Consider the following 11,373-nt stretch of genomic DNA (forward strand, 5'->3'; position numbering starts at 1 on the left):
AATGTGGCCCTCTGTCAGAGGATATAACAGCTGGAACTCCAAACCTTGGTATTATTTCCTGTATTAATATTCTAGTCACCTCCCAAACCTTTGCTGCCCTGGTAGGGAATGCTTCTGGCCAACCTGAAAAAGTATAAGTTAATACCAACAAATATTGGTACCCCCCTTTTCTTGGGAGTTCTGAAAAATCAATTTGCCATTGTTGCCGGGGCCCATTTCCTTTCCCAATTCAACCCATTTCTAGCTTGGGCATATTTTTGGGATTAGTCTGGAGACAAAGATCACACTGTTGTGTCACCTGTCTTACAGTGGTATACAAATTTCTAGCTCTTATTTCCCTGATCAAATGTTTATATAGTGTCTCTGCTCCCCAGTGTCCTTTCTTATGTTCTTCCCTTACTAAAGGCCAAACAAGATGGGAGGGAACGATAAGTTTTCCCTGTGGGGTGTGAACCCACACTTCCTTATTATATGATCCCTCTAAATCTGCAATGAGTTTTCAGTCCTCTTTAGTATATTCTGGCTTACCTTCTAAAGAGACTTACCCGTCGGGGACTAGGGCACTTTCTATTTTTACCTTTTGCTTAGCCACTCGTTTTGCCTCTCTGTCTGCCAGTTCATTTCCTTTCTCCAGTTCCGAACTCACTTTCTGGTGTGCTTTAATATGCATGATTGCCACCTTCTTAGGAAGTTGAACTGCTTCCAGCAGTTTCAATATCTCCTCCGCATGCTTGATATGTTTGCCTTGAGAGTTCAAAAGTCCCCTTTCTTTCCAAATTGCTCCATGCGCATGCACAACCCCAAAAGCATATTTGGAGTCAGTATAGATATTAACAGTTTTACCTTGAGCTAATTCCAAAGCACGAGTAAGGGCGATTATTTCTGCCTTTTGTGCAGAAGTATTTTTAGAGAAAGGTCCAGATTCTATCACTTCACAGCTAGTAGTTATAGCATAACCAGCATGCCTTTCACCATTCAGGACATAGCTGCTTCCATCCGTAAACCAGTTTTCAGCGTTTTCCACAAGACTGTCTTTTAGATCTGATCACCTGGAGTATGTTGCTTCAATGGTCTCCAGGCAGTCATGATGAACCAGTTCTCCAGTGTTGCCACCGAGGAAAGAAGCTGGATTGACAATGTTAGTGACAACAAAGATGATTAAGGGAGTGGAGCATCTCCCTTATGAAGAAAGGCTGAGGGAGCTGGGGCTCTTTAGTTTGGAGAAGAGGAGACTGAGGGGTAACCTTATTAATGTTTATAAATATATAAAGGGTGAGTGCCACGAGGATGGAGTCAGGCTCTTCTCAGTGGCAAACAATGATAGGACAAGGGGCAATGGGATCAAGCTGGAACACAAGAGGTTCCACTTAAATTTGAGAAAGAACTTCTTCTCAGTGAGGGTGACAGAGCACTGGAACAGGCTACCCAGGGAGGTTGTGGAGTCTCCTTCCCTGGAGACATTCAAAGCCCGCCTGGACACATTCCTGTGCGACCTCACCTAGGCGTTCCTGCTCCAGCAGGGGGATTGGACTAGATGATCTTTTGAGGTCCCTTCCAATCCCAAACATACTGTGATACTGTGATACTGTGATAATTTCTACATCATCCTGTTCCACCATGATAGCCTAATACTTGAGAAACCTTTGTGGGGAAAGCCAATGTCCCCCTTTTTCTTCCAGGACTGTAGACACTGTGTGGGACACTAACACAGTCACTTTCTGACCCATGGTAAATTTCCGGGCCTCCTGTATATTCAATACCACTGCAGCAACTGCCCGCAGGCATCCAGGACACCCCTTTGCCGTTGCGTCTAATTGTTTGGAGAAGTAGGCCACTGCTCACCGATATGGGCCAAGATCCTGTGCCAGTATGCCCAAGGCTATTCCCTGTTTCTTGTGAGAGAACAGGAAAAATGGTTTACTCACATCTGGGAATCCTAAAGCCTACCTGTTTACCCAATCTCTATTTCAAAGGTTCACAAAAGCATGCTCTTTCACTTTGGTCAGTAGCTCCCTTTACTACTATGTAGTCATTACTTATTGGCATTAACGCTTGATTGAGAACTGAGAATGTTGCTCCCGTATCTACCAAGAATTTCACTTCTTTTTGTTCTTTCCCTAGCTTCATTACAACCAGTGGATCCGCTAGGGTGGATTCCCCAGGTCCCCATCAGTCTCTTTCAACATTTGCTACTGTCTGATTCTCCCTTTGCCTACTTCCTCTGTGCCTTTCTCGACATTCATTTTGCCAGTGTCCTTTTTTCCCACAGCATGCACACTGATCCCTTTCTAAAGGCTTTCGGAACCTTCCAGCCCTTCCAATTCTCAGTTCCCTACTCTCTTGTAGTGCTGCTACTATCATACGCCTATCCTTCCGACGGTCTTCTTCTTCCCTGTTACTAAATACTCTCCAGGCTTCATCTAACAATGTTTCCAAATTCCAACTTTCTGTTGTTTTCAGTTTCTGTAACTTCCTCCGAATATCGTTTGCTGACTGACCTATAAATAACGACACTAACTGCTGTATCCTACTTCTGAACCTGGGTCAAGAGGGGTGTATCTCCTCATAGTATCTCGCAACTTATCTAGAAATTCTGAAGGGGTTTCTTTTGGCCCCTGCTGAATAGCATACAAAGCTGACCAATTAATTGTTTGTGGGATAGCTCGCTCCATCCCTTTCACAACCCAGTCTCTATATTGGTTTAATAAGTCCATTTGTCTGCTTCTGTTTGGATCCCAATGTGGATCCCTCAAGGGGAAGCAATCTTTCACATCCCTCCTGTCATTGCCAATTTGATTGACAGCCAAATCTTGGGCTGTTTTCAATATTAATTGTTTTTCAGTTTCTGTCATATGGTCTAATAATAGTTGTGTATCATTCCAGTCGGGGTTATGTTGTTTAACCAGGAACTGAAAATGTCTAGTAACCCCCACAGAATCACTCCGATAATCTTTTGCTACCGTCTTCCATGTTTCAAGATCAAATGAAGAGAAGGGAACCTTTATTAAAACTGGACCTCCCTCTGGTCCTACTGCCTCTCTGAGGGGGGCTTGCACTATTTCCCTGTTTTGAGTACAGGAAGCCACTGGGCTGCCCTGAGGGGTGGCTGGATTAAATTCTCTGCTTCTGCTTTCCTCCTGCCCCCCCACTGCTCCGCATTCCTGTTCCCCCACAGCCCCACCTCCCGCTGGCGGCTTGTAATACTCTGGCAGGTCCTCTGATCCTGAACAACATTTCTGGGGTTTACTAGTTTTCCCTTTTTCCTTATTTTCCCTTTCTAAAGCTAATACAGTAGGGTCCTGGGAAGGATCTACTGTACAGTCCCTCTGATACTCAGGATGGCTTCGGAGGGTGAAAAACATGTCTACATATGTAGCTTCATCCCATTTTCTTTCCTTCTTTAAAAATAACATTAGTTGTGACAGGGTGTCTAAATCTAATGTCCCATTAATGGGCCACCACTCCTCATTCCCTAATTTATAGAGTGGCCACCTTTGATTACAATATTTGATAAGAGTCTTTTTACTTTCTGTGCCCCCCGTCCCGACAATTTCCTTCCAGTGAGCTAATACACAACCGAGGGGACTTTTCTTTAAAATTCCACCTTGAAAATTACCCATTGTGGAATTTATTTGCCTACTTTCTCTTATTTGGTTTCCACACAGATTGCCTATAGCATTTACGGATAATTTTCTTTAAAATATGCCCAAACAAAATTCTTTTGTCACCAAATATAAATGTGCAAATTAAAATACTGAGTTCAAACATGCAAACCAACAACTGAGTTCAAATTTGCAAACAGATCACAATTACCCTTAATCAAGACAATATTTCGATTTTAGCATTGCACCTTTGAGCCGCTTACTGTTCAGCTGGGTAGAGGTACTGCTGGGTCTCCCTGACAAAACAGGTCAGTGCGTGCTGGAGCCCCATCGGCACCTGCCCCCCCGCTTCCTTCAGCAAGCTGGACTGGGCAAGGCTTTTATTAGTGTCTCATCTGAGGTATTACTACTGTTATCCCAAAAAAGGATTTCTTACCTGATGTACATACAAAAAGCTAAATTTGGTACGCTGACATGAGACACAGCTTATCACACACAAAACCTTCTCACCACATGCACACAGTTAAAAGCTAAATTGCTCATTGTACAGATGGTTGTACTCTAAAGATTATTACAATAAATGTGGAATGCCTGGGCACTTATAAAGATAACACACATGATTACAAAGCTAGCTATTAGTTCAACAAACACTTATCATTTGCTTCGTCCGTCTCCGGCCAGTCTCCTCATGGAGAACACGGAACCGCGGATCGGGACTCCACACTTGCTTCGCAGTCAGACTGCGTCTCAGGCACTCATTCACACAAAGCACTCATTCACACAAAGTACGATACCAGGCACAAAAACTTCTTGATCATACAACACGTAACTGTCACCATAAGTATTCCAATTACAGCTACAACAATATAAATTTCAATTCCCATGGGTTAAGATGTTATAAGGCGTCAATTGCCATCGGGACTCAAACCCCTGACAGTTGTTAGTGGGACTCGAACCCATGACTGGAGACTCTGTTTACCCTTCTCCCACTTCCATAACAGTCATTAGCAGGTCCATCCTGGCTCCCGTAATCGGGACGCAACAGAAGTCTCAGGGTTACTTGATCTACCCCAAAGATCGCTAGTGGCTGACCCCCTTCTGGTTGTCAAGTCAGTAACCCCCTTAGGTACCCATTTACACTCAAGGCATATCAGGGATAAGAGGGTCATTAGGGGCAGTCAGCATGGCTTTACCAAGGGTAAGTCATGCTTGACCAACCTCATAGCCTTTTATGAGAATGTAACAAGGTGGATGGATGATGGCAGAGCGGTGGATGTGGCCTACCTTGACTTCAGTAAAGCCTTTGACACAGTCCCTCACAGCATCCTCACAGCTAAATTGAGGAGGTGTGGTCTAGACAATAGAGTAGTGAGATGGGTTGCAAACTGGCTTAAAGAGAGAAGCCAGAGAGTGGTGGTCAATGGTGCGGAGTCCAGTTGGAGGCCAGTATCTAGTGGAGTGCCTCAGGGGTCAGTACTGGGGCCAATATTATTCAATATATTCATTAACGATTTAGACGAGGGAATTGAGTGTACCATCAGCAAGTTTGCTGATGACACTAAGCTGGGAGGAGTGGCTGACACGCCAGAAGGCTGTGCTGCCATCCAGCGGGACCTGGACAGGCTGGAGAGTTGGGCGGGGGATAATCTGATGGAATTTAACAAGGGAAAGTGTAGAGTCCTGCATCTGGGCAGGAACAACCCCAGGTTCCAGTATAGGTTGGGGAATGACCTATTAGAGAGCAGTGTAGGGGAAAGGGACCTGGGGGTCCTGGTGGACAACAGGATGACCATGAGCCAGCACTGTACCCTTGTGGCCAGGAAGGCTAATGGCATCCTTGGGTGTATTACAAGGGGGGTGGTCAGCAGATCGAGAGAGGTCCTCCTTCCCCTCTACTCTGCCCTGGTGAGACCCCATCTGGAATATTGTGTCCAGTTCTGGGCCCCTCAGTTCAAGAAGGACAGGGAACTGCTGGAGAGGGTCCAGCGTAAGGCAACAAAGATGATTAAGGGAGTGGAGCACCTCCCTTATGAAGAAAGGCTGAGGGAGCTGGGTCTCTTTAGTTTGGAGAAGAGGAGACTGAGGGGTGACCTTATTAATGTTTATAAATATATAAAGGGTGAGTGCCACGAGGATGGAGTCAGGCTCTTCTCAGTGGCAAACAATGATAGGACAAGGGGCAATGGGATCAAGCTGGAACACAAGAGGTTCCACTTAAATTTGAGAAAGAACTTCTTCTCAGTGAGGGTAACAGAGCACTGGAACAGGCTACCCAGGGAGGTTGTGGAGTCTCCTTCCCTGGAGACATTCAAAGCCCGCCTGGACACATTCCTGTGCGACCTCATCTAGACATTCCTGCTCCAGCAGGGGGATTGGACTAGATGATCTTTTGAGGTCCCTTCCAATCCCAAACATACTGTGATACCGTGATACTGTGATATGGGGAATCTGGCCATGCGCAGGCGTCCCTCGCGAGTTACTGGCCCTCCATGTTACAGGCCCGTGTTACAGTAAAATATAAACATACCTTATCCGATTAATGCAAAAGGTTGTTGTCTGCCCCCGTGGTGACCAGCCGGAGCGGAGCGAAGCCCCTTTGTAACAAAAGGTTCAGGACATGTCTAGGAGGTCCGTTTCTCTCAGGCGGTCTGCACAGCCGGGCAGAGCTTGTCCCTTTGTGGTCGCGAAAATTTACGCACGGAAACAACTTTACAACCTATAAAGTCATAAAACTTTACAACTCACAAGGTTATAAAGCAGATATGTTTATTTCGATGTCGGGCGCAAGGGGGATCGTTCCACCATTCATGCGCAACTTCTAACAATAAGATGTGTGTTTAAATACAGTAAGGTGTTACATATTCATAATAACCCCAGGAACGCCTATACATATTCATAACCTTTCCCCGCTTCTTATTAAAATGAGTCTCAGATAACCATTTCCATAGTCCTCTCCTTGACCCTCCCCTGTTGCGCCTGCACAGTGTCACTTGGTGAATTTGAGGAGGGGTCTTTGGGGGTCTTTGGATGAAGGCTCCTTCAGCTTCGTCACAGTGAACTTTTAACCTTTGGCTCATTATGTTGAATTGACTGGAACCCAAGCTGCCAAGTCGATTGAAACCAGACTGGCGCCCCCTTTTGCTGTAAATCTTTGTTATCTTGTCTCCTCAAGTTTACAGCTAGGTGCAGTAAAACTTCTTATCTTGGCATTTGATGGGGTTCTGTTTTTCTTAACATAAGTTTACATAAAGCTCTAAACTAAGTACTTATTGTGTGGCTAAGCCTCAAAGTTTGTTAGTAGGCACCCATTATATGTTTAGTTAACCCTTAAAATGTTAGTTCCCTCTATCAGCTCTCCAAAAAAGGACTGTTGTAGTTTAGCCCCGGTCACCCCAGCTTGCAGCTAGAACCACATGCCACTCACTCACCCCTCCCCCGCCCCCAGTGGGATGGAGAGGAGAATTAAAAAAAACAATAAAGGAAAAAATAAGTGGGTTGGGATAAAAAACAGTTTAACAGGGCAGCAAGGAGAAAACAAAGAAGAGCGAACAAGCAGTAACAGCAATGGTAAAGGAACTTAGAAAGACGATGAGCACACAGTGCAATGTGGCCCACACCGTGGGTGCCTTCCCCATGTGGCTGCCCACCGCTGCAGCAGTCAGTCCCCTCCCAGCCATCAGCTCACCCCCCACAGCTTGTGTGGCAGGATGCAAACCCCCCTCTCTCCCCCTCCCTCCTTCAGTATGGAAGGAGTAGGCACATCTCCTTCTCTCTTTGTTTGGCCCCAGAGCACCCTGGCCAGGGCCATTAGGAGAAGGGAGTGCCGAAGCGCCAGTGAGCTGCTGGGCACCTGCAGCCAGTGTGGGGGATGTTTGGAGGCTTCGGGGGCACCCCCACAGCCAGGGTGGGGGTGCAGAGAAGCTTCTAGAATGCCTACAGTCAGATCTGATCAGCCAATATAAAAAACGGGACTCTCGTCAAGACTCCGCCCATTGTTGCGGGTCTCTCAGAGCACGAGCAAGATGCTGCCGCCGAGAGCCCCCCCTCCCCGGGATGGAGACTCCACTTGCCTTGCCGCCAGGTGTGTGAGTAAAACTTCTCACAGGATTGCGAGTGTATTTATACTTTCCGTGCACATATGCACGTGTAACTTTCTGTGCTCAATATGAGCACGTGTAAAATTAATCCTCGCACAATCGCGATTGTATTTTCCTCCTGTGCTTCCACATAAGCACGTGTAACTTTCTGTGCACATTTGCATGCGTACTTTCCGTGCTTAATACAAGCACGTGTACTTTCTGTGCCCATTTGCACGTGTAACTTTCCGTGCTCAATATGAGCACATGTATAAATTATTTCCTCACACAATTGCGAATGTATTTTCCTCCCGTGCTTCCACATAAGCATGTGTAATATTCCGTGCACATTTGCATGTGTAAGTAAATTAACCCTCACAGGATTGTGAGTGTATAATAAATTTACCCTCGCAGAATCGCAAGTGTACTAACTTTCCGTACTCACTACAAGTACGTGTATCCCTTTAAAAATAATCCCACACCATGTTCAGGCAAGTGTGGACTCCTCCGGGACTCAGGGACGGCTCCGGCATTGTTTTGGGTGAAGCCATATGCATGCACTCTGTGGACCGCCTGTTGTATTAGTTACTGCCCCTTAATAATTTTCCTCAACTGATATCCGTACCTGTATTTAAGTCACTTTTGGAGTGCTAAAACCCTGTTTCTCACCGGTTTAATAAAAGTTGTTTTGGACCCTCTTGTCCCTTAAACTAACCTTGGGGTGCCTCTGTGACAGCTTGTGCTTAAACTCTCTCGCCGCCGCTCTTCCCTCCTTGCCCCGAATCGCAAACTCGCACCCAAAATACCAAAAGGAATAGAAATCACGTGGTCTGGCAGGAGCCTCCTGGTTTGCCCCCCCGGAACTGGAAGCAGAGCCCAAAGAGAGAGACCGGATATGGTATAGAATACCCAGATGTCCTGGCAGCGTAGAAATTAACTCCATCTTGACCGACCCAGCACAATTGTGTGCATTGGACTTCATCTGGATCTGTGAGTAACTGCGCTTTGTCTAGGTCACTATAAATCACCTCTAGCACGGCTAATTCCCTCGGGTACTAGATACCTCTCTCCATGGTGGTCCACTTGCCTTGGTGACAAGTAACATCTTCCTTGAAGGGATACCTTTTCTTCACACCTGACAGAAGTCACCTCCAGAGGCTGAGGGCTTGTGTCTTTTTCCCAATTGTCTTGTCAATGCCCACTTCCCTAGACAGGGATCCCATCTGCTTGGCTTCCCTACCCTCTAATTCCAAGTTACTGGCTCCATTATCCCAGCATCGGAGCAACCAAGTAATAATGTGCTTCCTGGAATGGTTGCTGAAATATTTTCACATATCTCGCAGCTCACTTGGGAATAGGGATCAAATGATTATCTCTGGTTCTGCCTCTTCCTCCTGTTCTTGTGATGACTCTGGTTCATCTTCATCCCTCACTGCACAAACTGATTTTTTTTGTTGTATTTCTTCTTCTCTATAGGGGTGATTGATACTGGCACAGGTTGGTTCTTGGGTTCAGCTGCAGCACTTGTTGCTGGGGTTGGAGTAGCTCAAGTGCTTGGCATGAGGGTGGGAGTAGCCACAGTGCCCTGTTGGTCTATTTTCCTTTTTTTCCCCCTGGGGACACAGCATAAAATTGAGCCATGTTTGGTAGATACTGGCCAGGGCCCAGCACAATGCAGCAAGATGTGCCTCTTTGGAACAGCCAGAACATTTTCCTTTTAAATATTTTATCACTTCATCAGGGTCCTGTAATTGCTAAGCATGCACACAGGCGCAGACACGTCGCAAGAAGAGCCAGAGGCCACAAATGCATTTGCAAAGAGCAAGTTTTATTTTAGTTACCTCTCTACTGGGGGATCTCTGAAGTAGCACCTAAACTCCCATGCAGAGGTAACACAAGTGGGGATGCAGGTGCTGATAAGTTCAGCCCTGGTAGAAGATCACTGGGCCTGCTGAGTTTGCATGTATTTCAAGTCTTCAAGCAGGTGCAGCCTCTTGCTCTTTCTCACAACAAAGCAGGAATCTCAGACATAGTGATAAGGTGTCCTAGAGTTTCTCACAGGCCTATGTTATCTAACATAGAGGTTCTACTCGTCAAGCATACAAGGTCAGTAAAACAATTAGTGTGATGTATGTGCTTTTTCTACACACAGCTGCAAGTCACTTGAGCATATTTACATTCAACCAACCTCCTCGCCATTCTTCTGCTATATTCTCATACACTAAGGAGTAAAGCTATAAACCATTGGAGATGAGTTCTCTAGATACCTGCCCATATTCTCCCATATGCCATACCATCCATGACTACGCAGCCTATACATGACCTTAAATGCATTCAGGAGACATAGCAATAAGAGCATGCTAGCTTGAATATCCCCAGGATGTTCAAAATTCTCAAAAACTGTTGTACCTAACCCGAAGGAGAAAGGGGAGGTGAAAGAGATGGGGAAAGTATCCCCTCCGTCTTCCCCATAGATTGGATGCAATTACTAATCAATTCTGAGAGATGACACCCCAGTGATGTTATCATATCATAAGTTGATATTACACGCAATATGATAATCCTGATCCTTCTCCCAGAGGTGATGAACAGCACCACAGGGAATACATAGTGCATGTAAGAATTTACGTAACACAACCATGTGGACAAAAACAACATTGTGACCAGTGACTATTTAACTAATATAATAAATGCATATAACAAATTTGTTTTAACATGTTCTGGTCAGATCTGTCATTATCCCAACCTTTCTTGCCCCATGTTGTGCACCAAAATGACTGCCGTGGTTTAGCCCCAGCACCACCCCCTCCCTCCCACAGCCAGCAGCTAGATCCATGTGGCTGCTTGTTCACTCCTCACCCACCTGGTGGGATGGGGAGGAGAACCGGGAAACAAAAGGTAAAACTTGTGGGTTGGGATACAAACAGTTAACCAAAACAAGAAAGGAAGAGATAAACAACAACAGTAATAATAATAAAAGAATATACAAAGCGAGGGATACACAATGCAATCTCTCACCAACCCGGAAAACTAATGCCTAGCCTGCTTCTGAGCAGTGATTGTGAAGACTGGTCCCATACAGCCCATCCCGGAAGAGCGGAGACCCCAGACTGCACTTCACACTCAAACACGATTGCACTGAACAGCTTACTTATCAAGTATAAGCCATTTGGCACAGATTCTGTCAATTTTGGGAAGAGTTGCCAGACATGATATAAATGGCCACTACTTCAGCAGCACACAGATAAGCCAACAGAAGAGTTAACAGCACTGATGCAGCTCAGTCCTCAACAAGAATTTGTGACAGCCTTTTTGGAACCAAAAAATTCCCCTTTCTCCTCATTTCGTATACTCTCCAGGATGCTTCAACAGCTCCCTAAGCCTCACCCTGCTTTGCTACAAGACAAATTGGACCTAATCTCTCACTCTGAGCAGAAGTCAGGCCAGAGTCATGCTGGCAAAGCAGTGAAGCACATGAAAGCTGTAGGGCAGCTAGATGTCTTCTGCTTATTAGAGCAGTCGCTCTGGTGTGTATCAAGCATCACTGCAGTCCTGCTCACTGTGTCCCCACTACAGCCAGAGCTTCAGATCACACACAGAGAGGAAAATGCAAAAACTAGTGGGAAGATGCAGACACAAATTATGTGATACAGCCTACATATCTCAGCACACAAGGGTAGAAAAGGGAGAATGCA

The sequence above is a fragment of the Patagioenas fasciata genome, chromosome W (genome assembly GCF_037038585.1).
Source record: "Patagioenas fasciata isolate bPatFas1 chromosome W, bPatFas1.hap1, whole genome shotgun sequence".
NCBI lineage: Eukaryota > Metazoa > Chordata > Aves > Columbiformes > Columbidae > Patagioenas > Patagioenas fasciata.